The sequence below is a fragment of the Triticum urartu genome, chromosome 4A, assembly GCF_056163025.1.
Source record: "Triticum urartu cultivar PI428250 chromosome 4A, HENAU_Tu73, whole genome shotgun sequence".
Lineage (NCBI taxonomy): Eukaryota > Viridiplantae > Streptophyta > Magnoliopsida > Poales > Poaceae > Triticum > Triticum urartu.
Genome location: NC_141876.1, coordinates 421,248,703 through 421,264,259, shown reverse-complemented (window position 1 = coordinate 421,264,259; position 15,557 = coordinate 421,248,703).

The following is a 15,557-nucleotide window of genomic DNA, read 5'->3' as shown; positions in this document are numbered from 1 at the left end:
GAGCCGCATGGGTCTCCGGAATGGTGTCTGGCTAGGGCCCGGATTGTTGGGGATCCCCACCGTCGGTTGCCATAGGGGTCCTCTCCCCTATGTCTTTAGCGACCGAGGTATTACCCTTGGGCGCCTTCTCGACAGCCTCGCCCACCCCTCCGTGGCCTAGAGAGGTCCTTCGGGACAACACCTCGGTGTCATCCATGGTGACAGGTGAGGAGGCATGTGGCGGTGTCTCGCTCTATGCCATCTCGGGCGGCAGAGAGCTCCCCTTCGATAACGGAGTGTTCGGAAGCTTGCATGGAGGGATGAAGAGCACATAGCAAAATAACTTATATAATAGAAAGGGAGGACTAAAAGTAAACAATGAGTATCCGAACACTTATGATGCGGCCAAGGTCTTCGCCCGAGGTAGCTTCTTGCAGATTTGTTCGGACTTTGAGTCCAGACTGTCCTGGAGGACGATTTCCCCCCTCTTGGACGCCCCCCTCTGGGTCTTCGGAGGCCGTCCTATTCTTCTTCCTCCCCTTGCGGGGGAGTCGCTTTTCGCTTCCTCCTCTTCTTCTTCCTCATCTCCCTCGTGGGAGGAGACGGCTTCGGTTTCTCCGGACATGGCGTCCGAAGGACCATTGTGGCGAGGGCCGCCCTTGGCCTCTTTGCCCTTCTTCTTGGCCTTCTTCTCCGGTGCCTGATACGGCGCCGGAACCAGCATCCCCATCAGCTGGGGAGTGGCCAAATTCTCCGACAGTGGCGTCGGGCAGTTGATCTACTCCGCTTTCTTCGTCCAGCCCTGTGTGAAAAGGGGAAAATATAATTTTTATCACATCTGAAGTGCTAATCGAGTAAGTCTTCGGAAGAGTCACACTTACCGCTGAGGCCGGGTTCTCGATGTTGAGCCCGATGTTCTCGGTCTCCATGGGCCAATTCTTCTGGGCCTTGAAAAGTTGCTTCCATATATCTTTGTGCGTGGTGCTGAAGAAGCACTTCAAGGTCCGGGGCTCATCCAGATTGAACTCCCACATAGGGGAGGCCCACAGTTGACATAGGAAAACACTATGGAAGAGCATCACCTGGATCACATTGGTGAGTCCGGTATTTTTGCCCAACACATTGGAGATGTGCTTTTGCAACATCATCACCTCTGGCTGGGACCCCCAACCAAGACCCTTGGCGGTCCACGAGGTGAGTCTCGTCGGGGGTCTGGATCTAAAGTCGGGTGCAGCCGCCCACTTGGCATCGCGGGGTTCGGTGATGTAGAACCACTCTTGATGCCACACCTTAGTTTTCTCCACGAAAGCCCCTTTGGGCCAGACAACATTGGGAAGCTTGCTCACCATAGCACCGCCGCAATCCGCATGCTGCCCATCGACCACATTCGGCTTCATGTTGAAGACTTTAAGCCACAAGACAAAGTGTGGGGAGATGCGGAGTAGAGCCTCACACACGACGATGAACGCCGAGATGTGAAGGAAATAATTTGGGGCTAGGTCATGGAAATCTAGCCCATAATAGACCATGAGGCCCCAGACAAAGGGATGAAGGGGAAACCATAGACCTCAGAGGAAATGGGGGATGAACACTACCCTCTCGCCGGGCTCCGGGGTGGGGATGATCAGATCCTTATTGGGAAGTCGTTGCGTGATATCCGCGGGCAGGTAGCCCGCACCTCGGAGCTCCTTGATGTCCTTCTCCGTGACACAGGAGGCCTCCCACTTGCCCTTAGAACCGGATCCAGACATGGCTGGAAAGTTGGTGGCAGTGGGAAAGATTGAAGTTTGGGTGCTGGAGCTTGGAGATGGGAAGGAAGGAGCGAAAATAAGGCGTGGGTGAAAAAGGAGGATTCTTTGCCCTCTTATAGACAGTGAAATACCAACGCCCCCTTCTCAATCCTTAAAACTCGTTTGTTCCTGAAGATATCATGCGAGCGGCACGGTTGGATTACCCAAAAATTGTATTGATGAGGATCCCGTAATGGGCGGGCACGATCTCTGTTTTGACAAGACGTGCCAATGGAGGCTATGCCTTGAAACGCAAAGCAAGAGGCGTGAAAACGGTTCAAAGTTAAAGAGCCAAATATGACGTTTTGCCAAAAAAAGTTGTCAGTAAAGAGACCCTGTTTTGTTTGGATATCTCGCCTTCGTGGCTAAGGGTTGTAACAATTGTATACAGCCGGATATAGTTCATTTGTTCAGGAAACTATTTTAAAGTATTCGGGAGGAGGAACCCGCCTTGTAATGTCGAAGACAATCCGCGTGCCGAACACATCATCATCGAAGACTGGTTCAGGGGCTACTGAGGGAGTCCTGGATTAAGGGATCCTCGGGTGTCCGGGTTATTCGATATGGGCAGAACTGATGGGCCATGGAGGTACAAGCAGAAGACTTTCCCCCCGTGTCCGGATGGGACTCCCCTATGCGTGGATGGCAAGATCGGTGTCCGGATATGTTATTTCCTTCGCCCACAAACCGACTATGTACAACCCTAGTGAAGTAAATATGCCCTAGAGGCAATAATAAAGTTGTTATTTATATTTCCTTATATCATGATAAATGTTTATTATTCATCCAAGAATTGAATTAACCAAAAACTTAGTACATGTGTAAATACAAAGACAAACAGAGTGTCCCTAGTATGTCTCTACTTGACTAGCTCATTAATCAAAGATGGTTAAGTTTCCTAACCATAGACATGTGTTGTCATTTGATGAACGGGATCACATCATTAGAGAAAGATGTGATGGACAAGACCCATCTGTTAGCTTAGCATGACGATCTTTCAGTTTTATTGCTATTGCTTTCTTCATGACTTATACATATTCCTTTGACTATGAGATTATGCAACTCCCGAAATACCGGAGGAACACCTTGTGTGCTATCAAATGTCACAACATAATTGGGTGATTATAAAGATGCTCTACAGGTGTCCCCGAAGGTGTTTGTTGAGTTGGCATAGATTGAGATTAGGATTTGTCACTCCGAGTATCGGAGAGGTATCTCTGGGCCCTCTCGGTAATGCACATCACTATAAGCCTTGCAAGCAATGTGACTAATGAGTTAGTTATGGGATGATGCATTATGGAACGAGTAAAGAGACTTGTCGGTAACAAGATTGAACTACGTATGATGATACTGACGACCGAATCTCGGGCAAGTAACATACCGATGACAAAGGGAATGACGTATGTTGTCATTGCGGTTTGACCGATAAAGATCTTCGTAGAATATGTAGGAGCCAATATGAGAATCCAGGTTCTGCTATTGGTTATTGACCGGAGATGTGTCTCGGTCATGTCTACATAGTTCTCAAACCCGTAGGGTCCGCACGCTTAACGTTCGATGTCTATTTGTATTATGAGTTATGTGTTTTGGTGACCGAAGTTTGTTACGAGTCCCGGATGATATCACGGACATGACGAGGAGTCTTGAAATGGTCGAGAGGTGAAGATTCATATATTGGAAGGTAGTATTCGGACATCGGAATGGTTCCGAGTGATTCGGGTATTTTTCCGGAGTACCGACGGGTTACCGGAACCCCTCGGGGAAGTATTGGGCCAACATGGGCCTAAGGAAGAGAGAGGGAAGCCCACGGGGGGTGGCCGCACGCCCCCTCCTTAGGAGTCCGAATAGGACAAGGAGGAGGGGGTGGCGCCCCCTTCCCTTTCCCTCTCCATCTCCTTCCTATTTCCTCCGATGGAAGAAAGGAAAGGGGGGGCGAATCCTACTTGGACTAGGAGTCCAAGTAGGACTCCCCCATGGTGCTCCCCTCCTGACCGCCGGCCTCTCTCCCCCTCCTTTATATACATGGCCAGGGGGCACATCAATAGTTCTCTTAGCCGTGTGCAGTGCCACCTCCACAGTTTACTCCTCCGGTCATAGCATCGTAGTGCTTAGGCGAAGTGCTGCGCGGATCACATCACCATCGGCATCACCACATCGTCATGCTGTCGGAACTTTCCCTTGACCTTCTACTAGATCAAGAGCTCGAGGGACGTCATCGAGCTGAACGTGTACTGAACACGGAGGTGCCGTATGTTTGGTACTTGGATCGGTTGGATCGTGAAGACGTTCGACTACATCAACCACGTTAACTTAACGCTTCCGCTTTTGGTCTACGAGGGTACGTGGACACACTCTCCCCATCTCGTTGCTATGCATCTCCTAGATAGATCTTGCGCGACCGTAGGAAAATTTTGAAATTTCATGCTACGTTCCCCAACACTGGCATCCGAGCCAGGTCTATGCGTAGATGATATGCACGAGTAGAACACAAAGAGTTGTGGGTGATAATATTCATACTGCTAACCACCAACGTCTTACTTTGATTCGGCGGTATTGTTGCATGAAGCGGCCCAGACCGACATTACATGACCGCGTTCATGAGACTGGTTCTACCGACGTGTTTCGCACACAGGTGGCTAGCGTGTGTCTGTTTCTCCAACTTTAGTTGAATCGAGTTTGACAACGGGAAGTCCTTGTTGAAGGTTAAAACAACACACTTGACGAAAAATCATTGTGGTTTTGATGCGTAGGTAAGAACGGTTCTTGCTAGAAGCCCGTAGTAGCCACGTAAAACTTGCAACAACAAAGTAGAGGACGTCTAACTTGTTTTTGCAGGGCATGTTGTGATGTGATATGGTCAAGACGTGATGAGATATAAATTGTTGTATGAGATGATCATGTTTTGTAACAGTTATCGGCAACTGGCAGGAGCCATATGGTTGTCGCTTTATTGTATGAAATGCAATCGACATGTAATTTCTTTACTTTATCACTATGCGGTAGCGATAGTCGTAGAGGCAATAGTTGGCGAGACGAGAACGACGCTACGATGGAGATCAAGGTTTCAAGCCGGTGACGATGGAGATCATGACGGTGCTTTGGAGATGGAGATCAAAGGCACAAGATGATGGCCATATCATGTCACATATTTTGACTGCATGTGATGTTTATCTTTTATGCATCTTATTTTGCTTAGTACGGCGATAGCATTATAAGATGATCCCTCACTAAATTTCAAGGTACAAGTGTTCTCCCTGAGTATGCACCGTTGCTACAGTTCGTCGTGCCGAGACACCACGTGATGATCGGGTGTGATAAGCTCTACGTTCACATACAACGGGTGCAAGCCAGTTTTGCACATGCAGAATACTCGGGTTAAATTTGACGAGCCTAGCATATGCAGATATGGCCTCAAAACAATGAGACCGAAAGGTCAAACGTGAATCATATAGTAGATATGATCAACATAGAGATGTTCACCATTGAAAACTGCTCCATCTCACGTGATGATCGGACATGGTTTAGTTGATATGGAGCATGTGATCATTTAGATAACTAGAGGGATGTCTATCTAAGTGGGAGTTCTTTAGTAATATATGATTAATTGAACTTTAATTTATCATGAACTTAGTACCTAATAGTTTTTGCATATCTATGTTTTTGTAGATCAATGGCCCGTGCTATCGTTCCCTTGAATTTTAATGCATTCCTAGAGAAAGGTAAGTTGAAAGATGATGGTAGCAATTACGCGGACTGGGTCCGTAACTTGAGTATTATCCTCATTGTTGCACAGAAGAATTACCTCCTGGAAGCACCGCTTGGTGCAAGACCCGTTGCAGGAGCAACTCCAGATGTTATGAATGTCTGGCAGAGCAAAGCTGATGACTACTCGATAGTTCAGTGTGCCATGCTTTACGGCTTAGAATCAGGAGTTTAAAGACGTTTTGAACGTCATGGAGCATATGAGATGTTCCAGGAGTTGAAGTTAATGTTTCAAGCAAATACCCGAGTTGGGAGATATGAAGTCTCCAACAAGTTCTATAGCTACAAAATGGAGGAGAATAGTCCTGTCAGTGAACACATACTCAGAATGTTTGGGTACCATAACCACTTGACTCAGCTGGGAGTTAATCTTCCCGATGATAGTGTCATTGACAGAGTTCTTCAATCACTGCTGCCAAGCTATAAAGGCTTTGTGATGAACTATAATATGCAAGGGATGGAAAATACAATTCCTGAGCTCTTCGCAATGCTAAGGCTGCGGAGGTAGAATTCAAGAAGGAGCATCAAGTGTTGATGGTTAACAGGACCACTAGTTTCAAGAAAAATGGCAAATGTAAGAAGGGGAACTTCAAGAAGAACAACAAGCAAGTTGCTTCTCAAGGGAAGAAGCCCAAGTCTGGACCTAAGCCTGAAACTGAGTGCTTCTACTGCAAAGGGATTGGTCACTGGAAGCGGAACTGCCCCAAGTATTTTGCGGATAAGAAGGATGGCAAAGTGAAAGCTATATTTGATATACATACTATTGATGCGTACCTTACTAATGCTCGTAGGGGCTATGGATTAATCGAAGATTGGCTAAGGACAGGTGACGATGCGCATGGGAAATGGTTCCAATGTCAATGTGATCGCCGTCGGCACGCTACCTCTACATCTACTGTCGGGGTTAGTTTTAGACCTAAATAATTGTTATTTGGTGCCAGTGTTGAGCATGAACATTATATCAGGATCTTGTTTGATGTGAGACGGTTATTCATTTAAATCATAGAATAATGGTTGTTCTATTTATATGAGTAATATCTTTTATGGTCATGCACCCTTGATGAGTGGTCTATTTTTGTTGAATCTCGATTATAGTGATACACATATTCATAATATTGAAGCCAAAAGATGCAAAGGTAATAATGATAGTGCAACTTATTTGTGGCACTGTCGTTTAGGTCATATTGGTGTAAAGCGCATGAAGAAACTCCATGCTGATGGGCTTTTGGAATCACTTGATTATGAATCACTTGATGCTTGCGAACCATGCCTCATGGGCAAGATGACTAAGACTTCATTCTCCACAACAATGGAGCGATCAATTGACTTATTGGAAATAATACATACTGGTGTATGCGGTCCGATGAGTGTTGAGGCTTGCGGCAGGTATCGTTATTTTCTAACCTTCACAGATGATTTGAGAAGATATGGGTATATCTAATTAATGAAACATAAGTCTGAAACATTTGAAAAGTTCAAAGGATTTCAGAGTGAAGTGGAAAATCATCGTAACAAGAAAATAAAGTTTCTACAATCTGATCGTGGAGGTGAATATTTAAGTTATGAGTTTGGTCTTCACTTGAAACAGTGTGGAATAGTTTCGCAACTCACGCCACCTGGAACACCACAGCGTAATGGTGTGTCCGAATGTCGTAACCGTACTTTATTAGATATGGTGCGCTCTATGATGTCTCTTACCGATTTACTGCTATCGTTTTGGGTTTATGCTTTAGATACAGCTGCATTCACGTTAAATAGGGCACCATCTAAATCCGTTGAGACGACACCATATGAGATGTGGTTTGGCAAGAAACCTAAGTTGTCGTTTCTGAAAGTTTGGGGCTGCGATGCTTATGTGAAAAAGCTTCAACCTGATAAGCTCGAACCCAAATAGGAGAAATGTGTCTTCATAGGATACCCAAAAGATACTGTTGGGTACACCTTCTATCATAGATCTGAAGGCAAGATATTCATTGCTAAGAATGGATCCTTTCTAGAGAAGGAGCTTCTCTCGAAAGAAGTGAGTGGGAGGAAAGTAGAACATGATGAGGTAATTGTACCTTCTCCTGAATTGGAAAGTAGTTCATCATAGAAATCAGTTTGAGTGATTCCTACACCAATTAGTGAGGAAGCTAAAGATGATGATCATAAAACTTCAGATCAAGTTACTACCGAACCTCGTAGGTCAACCAGAGTACGATCCGCACCAGAGTGGTATGGTAATCCTATTCTAGAGGTCATGTTACTAGACCATGACGAACCTATGAACTATGAGGAAGCGATGATGAGCCCAGATTCTGTGAAATGGCTTGAGGCCATGAAATCTGAGATGGGATCCATGTATGAGAACAAAGTGTGGACTTTGGTTGACTTGCCTGATGATCGGCAAGCCGTAGAGAATAAATGGATCTTTAAGAAGAAGACTGACGCTGACGGTAATGTTACTGTCTACAAAGCTCGACTTGTTGCGAAAGGTTTTCGACAAATTCAAGGAGTTGACTACGATGAGACCTTCTCACCTGTAGCGATGCATAAGTCTGTATGAATCATGTTAGCAATTGCCACATTTTATGATTATGAAATTTGGCAAATGGATGTTAAAACTGCATTCCTTAATGGATATATTAAAGAAGAGTTGTTTATGTTGCAACCAGAAGGTTTTGTCGATCCTAAAGGTGCTAACAAACTGTGCAAGCTCCAGCGATCCATTTATGGACTGGTGCAAGCCTCTCGGAGTTGGAATATACGCTTTCATAGTGTGATCAAAGCATATGGTTTTATACAGACTTTATGATAAGCCTGTATTTACAAGAAAGTGAGTGGGAGCTTGCTACCTCTTGAGCATGCGTTGGTTTTCCCTTGAAGAGGAAAGGGTGTGATGTAGCAAAGTAGGGTAAGTATTTCCCTCAGTTTTTGAGAACCAAGGTATCAATCTAGTAGGAGACTACACGCAAGTCACCTAGTACCTACACAAACAAACAAGAACCTCACAACCAACGCGATAAAGGGGTTGTCAATACCTTCACGGTCACTTACGAAAGTGAGATCTGATAGAGATAATAAGATAAATGTTTTTGGTATTTTTCTTATATAGAAAAGTAAAGATTGCAAAATAAATAGTAAACTAGAATTGTAGATCGGAAACTTATATGATGTAAAGTAGACCCGGGGGCCATAGGTTTCACTAGTGGCTTCTCTCAAGATAGCAAATTCTATGGTGGGTGAACAAATTACTGTCGAGCAATTGATAGAAAAGTGAATACTTATAATAATATCTAGGAATGATCATGTATATAGGCATCACATACGCGACAAGTAGACCGAAACGATTCTGCATCTACTACTATTACTCCACACATCGACCGCTATCCAGCATGCATCTAGAGTATTACGTTCAAAAGAACAGAGTAACGCATTAGGCAAGATGACATGATGTAGAGGGATAAACTCAAGCAATATGATATAAACCCCATCTTTTTATCCTCGATGGCAAAAATACAATATGTGCCTTGCTGCCCCTACTGTTACTGGGAAAGGACACCGCAAGATTGAACCCAAAGCTAAGCACTTCTCCCATTGCAAGAAAGATCAATCTAGTAGGCCAAACCAAAATGATAATTCGAAGAGACTTGCAAAGATATCAAATCATGCATATAAGAATTCAGAGAAGAATCAAATATTGTTCATAGATAATCTTAATCATAAAACCACAACTCATCGGATCTCGGCAAACAAACCGCAAAAAGAATTACATCGAATAGATCTCCAAGAACATCGAGGAGAACTTTGTATTGAGATTAAAAGAGAGAGAAGAATCCATCTAGTTAATAACTATGGACCCGAAGGTCTATGGTAAACTACTCACACATCATCGGAGAGGCTATGGTGTTGATGTAGAAGCCCTCCATGATCGAATCCCCCTCCAGCAGATCGTCGGAAAAGGTCCCCAGATGGGATCTCACGGGTATAGAAGGTTGCGGCGGTGGAAAAGTGGTTTCGTGGCTTCCCTGGATGTTTTCAGGGTATGAGAGTATATATAGGCGAAAGAAGTAGGTCGGTGGAGCTGCGAGGGGCCCATGAGGGTGGGGGCGCGCCGCCCTACCTCGTGGCTTCTTCGCTACTTCCTTGGCGTCCACTCCAAGTCTCCTGTATTGCGTTTGTTCCAAAAAAGATCCTCGCGAAGGTTTCATTCTGTTTGGATTCCGTTTGATATTCCTTTTCTGCGAAACACTGAAATAGGAAAAAAACGACAATTTGCACTGGACATTCAGTTAATAGGTTAATCCCAAAAATAATATAAAAGTGTATAATAAAGCCCATAAACATCCAAAACAGATAATATAATAGCATGGAACAATCAAAAATTGTAGATACGTTGGAGACGTACCAAGCATCCCCAAGCTTAATTGCTGCTCGTCCTCGAGTAGGTAAATGATAAAAACAGAATTTTTGATGTGGAATGCTTCCTAACATAATTTTCAACGTATTTCTCTTTATTGCGGCATGAATGTTTATATCCGAAAGATTCTAGAAAGAAGTTTAGTATTGACATAAAAATAATAATACTTCAAGCAATGCTAACCAAGCAATCATGTCTTATCAAAATAACATAGCCAAAGAAAGCTTATCCCTACAAAATCGTATAGTTTGGCCATGCTTCATTTTCATCACACAAAATGCTCCCATCATGCACAACCCCGATGACAAGCCAAGCAATTGTTTCATACTTTAGTCTTTTCAAACTCTTTCAACTTTCACGCAATATATGAGCGCGAGCCATGGATATAACACTATGGGTGGAATAGAATATGATGATGGAAGTTGTGTGAGAAGACAAAAAGGAAGAAAGTCTCACATTGACACGGCTAATCATAGAGCTATGGAGATGCCCATCAATTGATGTCAATGCAGGGAGTAGGGATTGCCATCCAACGGATGCACTAGAGCTATGAATATATGAAAGCTCAACAAAAGTAACTAAGTGGGTGTGTATCCAACTGGCTTGCTCACGAAGACCTAGGGCATTTGAGGAAGCCCATTGTTGGAATATACAAGCCAAGTTCTATAATGAAAAATTCCCACTAGTATATGAAAGTGACAACATAAGAGACTCTCTATCATGAAGATCCTGGTGCTACATTGAAGAACATGTGTGGAAAAAGGATAGTAACATTGCCCCTTCTCTCTTTTTCTCTCATTTTTTGGGCTTCTCTTTTTATGGCCTTTCTCTTTTTTTGAAGAACTTTCCTCACATGGACAATGCTCTAATAATGAAAATCGCCACACTTTTATTTACTTTACAACTCAAGTATTACAACTCGATACTTAGAACAAAATATGACTCTATGTGAATGCCTCCGGCGGTGTATCGGGATATGCAATGAATCAACAGTGACATGTATGAAAGAATTATGAAGGTGGCTTTGCCACAAATACGATGTCAACTACATGATCATGCAACGCAATATGACAATGATGGAGCGTGTCATAATAAACGGAACGGTGGAAAGTTACATGGCAATATATCTCGGAATGGCTATGGAAATTCCATAATAGGTAGGCATGGTGGCTGTTTTGAGGAAGATATAAGGAGGCTTATGTGTGATAGAGAGTATCATATCACGGGATTTGGATGCACCGGCGAAGGCTGCACCAACTCTCAAGGTGAGAAAGGGCAATGCACGATACCGAAGAGGCTAGCAATGATGGAAGGGTGAGAGTGCGTATAATCCATGGACTCAACATTAGTCATAAAGAACTCATATACTTATTGCAAAAATCAACAAGTCATCAAAACCAAGCACTACGCACATGCTCCTAGGGGGGTAGATTGGTAGGAAAAGACCATCGCTTGTCCCCGACCGCCACTCATAAGGAAAGCTATCAAAGAACACCCCATGCTTCAAATTTGTCACACAACGTTTACCATACGTGCATGCTATGGGACTTGCCAACTTCAACACAAGTATTTCTCAATTCCATAATTACTCAACTAGCACAACTTTAATATTACCACCTTTATATATCAAAACAACTATCAAGAATTGAACTTCTCATAACATTTAATGCACTCTATATGAAACTTTTTATTATACCCATCCCGGATGTCTATCATATTAGGACTAATTTCATAACCAAAGAAAATTGCCATGCTATTCTAAAAGACTCTCAAAATAATATAAGTGAAGAATGAGAGATCAATAATTTCTATAAAATAAAACCACCACCGTGCTCTTAAAAGATATAAGTGAAGCACTAGAGCAAAATTATCTAGCTCAAAAGATATAAGTGAAGCACATAGAGTATTCTAATAAATTCCGATTCATGTGTGTCTCTCCCAAAAGTGTGTACAACAAGGATGATTATGGTAAACTAAAAGGCAAAGACTCAAATAATACAAGATGCTCCAAGCAAAACACATATCATGTGGTGAATAAAAATATAGTCTCAAGTAAAGTTACCGATAGATGAAGACGAAAGAGGGGATGCCTTCCGGGGCACCCCCAAGCTTAGGATTTTGGTTGTCCTTGAATTTTACCTTGGGGTGCCTTGGGCATCCCCAATCTTAGGATATTTCCACTCCTTGTTCTGAAATCCATCAAATATTTACCCAAAAACTCGAAAACTTCACAACACAAAACTCAACAGAAAATCTCATGAGCTCCGTTAGTATAAGAAAACAAACCAACACTTTAAGGTATTGTAATAAACTCATTCTTTACTTATATTGGTGTTAAACCTACTGTATTCCAACTTCTCTATGGTTCATACCCCCCCCCCGATATTAGCCATAGATTCATCAAAATAAGCAAACAACACACGAAAAACAGAATCTGTCAAAAACAGAACAGTTTGTAGTAATCTGTAAGTTTCGAATACTTCTGTAACTCCAAATATCCTGAGAAATTAGGACATCCTAAATAATTTGTATATTAATCTACTGCAGTTGGAATCATTATTTTTATCGCTCTCTGGTTAAAAATGAAAATTATTCTCGTGAGCACATACTTTCTGTTTTTCAGCAAGATCAAATAACAATCATCCAACAAGATCCTAAAGGCTTTACTTGGCACAAACACTAATTAAAACATAAAAAACACAATCATAACAGAGGATAGATAATTTATTTATTTATTACTAAACAGGAACAAAAAGCAAGGAACAAAAATAAAATTGGGTTGCCTCCCAACAAGCGCTATCGTTTAACGCCCCTAGTTAGGCATAAAAACAAGAATAGATCTAGGTATTATCATCTTTGGTATGCAATCCATATGTGGCTCTCATAATAGATCATAAGTTAATTTAATTTTCTTTCTAGGAAAGTGTTCCATGCCTTTCCTTAACAGAAATTGGAATCTAATATTTCCTTCTTTCATGTCAATAATTGCACCAATCGTTCTAAGGAAAGGTCTACCAAGAATAATAGGACATGTAGGATTGCAATCTATATCAAGAACAATGAAATCTACGGGCACATAATTCCTATTTGCAACAATAAGAACATAATTAATCCTTCCCATAGGTTTCTTAATGGTGGAATCCGCAAGATGCAAATTTAAAGAACAATCATCAAATTCACGGAAACCTAACACATCACACAAAGTTTTTGGAATCGGGGAAACACTAGCACCCAAATCACATAAAGCATGGCATTGATGATCTTTAATCCTAATTTTAATAGTAGGTTCCCACTCATCATAAAGTTTTCTAGGAATAGAAACTTCTAGTTCAAGCTTTTCTTTATGGGATTGCATCAAAGCATCAACGATGTGTTTAGTAAAGGATTTGTTTTGATCATAAGCATGAGGAGAATTTAGCACGGATTGCAACAAGGAAATACAATCTATCAAAGAGAAATTATCATAATTAAATTCCTTGAATCCAAAATAGTGGGTTCATTGCTATGTAAAGTTTTGACCTCTTCAATCCCACTTTTACCAAATTTTGCATCAAGATCTAAAAACTCCAAATCATTGGGACGCCTTCTAACTAAAGTTGAATCATCTCCAGTCCCATCTTTATTAATATTCATACTGGCAAACAAAGATTTAATAGGAGACACACCAATCACTTTTAGATCTTCATCATTATTATCATGAAAACTAGAAGAACACGCTTTCACAAAGCAATCCTTTTTAGCATGCATCCTAGTGGTTCTTTCTTTGCATTCATCAATGGAAATTCTCATGGCTTTGAGGGGCTCATTGATATCATGCTTAGGTGGAATAGATCTAAGTTTCAAAGAATCAACATCAAGAGAAATTCTATCCATGTTCCTAGCCAACTCATCAATCTTAAGCAATTTTTCTTCAAGCAAAGCATTGAAATTCTTTTGTGAATTCATAAATTGTTTAACACTAGACTCAAAATCAGAGGGCATCTTATTAAAATTTCCATAAGAGTTGTTGTAGGAATTGCCATAATTATTAGAGGAATTACTAGGAAACGGCCAAGAATTAAAATTTCCTCTATACGCGTTGAAAATTGTTCCTACCAACAAAATTCACATCCATAGATTCATTATTATTATAAATCAAAGAGGACAAAGTCATATCATTAGGATCAGCAGAAACACTCTTATTAGCAAACAACTTCATCAGTTCATCCATCTTTCCACTCAAAACATTAATCTCTTCAATAGCATGAACTTTTTTATTAGTAGATTTTTCGGTGTGCCATTGAGAATAATTAACCATAATATTATCTAGGAGTTTAGTAGCTTCTCCTAAAGTGATTTCCATAAAAGTGCCTCCCGCGGCCGAACCTAAAAGATTTCTAGAAGCAAAATTCAATCCAGCATAAAAATTCTGTATAATCATCCAAAATTCAAACCATGTGTAGGGCAATTACGTATCATTAATTTCATCCTCTCCCAAGCTTGTGCAACATGCTCATGATCAAGTTGCTTAAAGTTCATAATATCGTTTCTAAGAGAGATGATCTTAGTGGGAGGAAAATACATAGAGATAAAAGCATCTTAGCACTTATTCCATGAATCAATATTGTTTTTAGGCAAAGAGGAGAACCAAGTTTTAGCACGATCTCTAAGCAAAAACGGAAATAGCTTCAATTTAACAATATCATTATCTGCGTCTTTCTTCTTTTGCATATCACATAAATCAACAAAGTTGTTTAGATGGGTAGCAACTGTCGGCGTTCTGGGAACGGGGGTCCCCAGACTTGCCTGCCTGCGGCCTGCGGCGTGGCTCAAAGGGGGGCCCAGCACGGCCCATCTTCATCAACACAGACCCAAGACCCTCGTGAGGGGCCAAGCCTCGCGGGGCAGACAACACGGAGCTTCCTCAAGCACGGCCTCACCAGGCTGGCACGCGAGGGGGCGGAGAGATCAAGGCGGGGTACCTCACGAGGTGCCCGTGACGCAAGCCATGACGACCAAGGGCGCCAGGCGGGTGCCAGCCCGCGTAGTGTCATCCTTTCCTCTTTGGTGCAAAGGGGGCAAGCGCAGCCGCGGAGTACCGAGGCATCAGGAAAAGGTTGCCATTTCGGTGCAACAAGACCAAGACCAGGAAGACTGCAAGACGGAGGTCATCGTGGAGCCCAGGATGGCGTCACCACCAGAGCTTTGTGCAGGCGAAGACTACTTTTGTCAGGGTAGCTAGTACTAGCTGTCCCCCTTCAAATTAGCTCGCCATTGTTGGCTCCCTTCCCGCTCGATATTTGGGAACAGGACCAGGGCCTCTATAAATAGGACCAGCCACCCACAGAGCAAAGGGGGTTCGGAAGAGGAGGTTCTTTAGAGAGGGGGTTCGATCAGAGAGAGAGAGAGAGAGAGAGAAGGGTGGCTGAACTCCTCCCAGCAGTTCATCACCCCAGCCAAGAACAGACCCTCGCGAGGCTGTTCTTCCTTGTATCATTCATCATCATCAGCCCAAGAGGCAATCCACCACGCCACACACTGGAGTAGGGTATTACACCACAACGGTGGCCCGAACCAGTATAAACCTTGTGTCCCTTGTGTTGTTCTTTCCATAGCTTAGATCTTAGCGAGGCGGAGGGGTGCAGGTA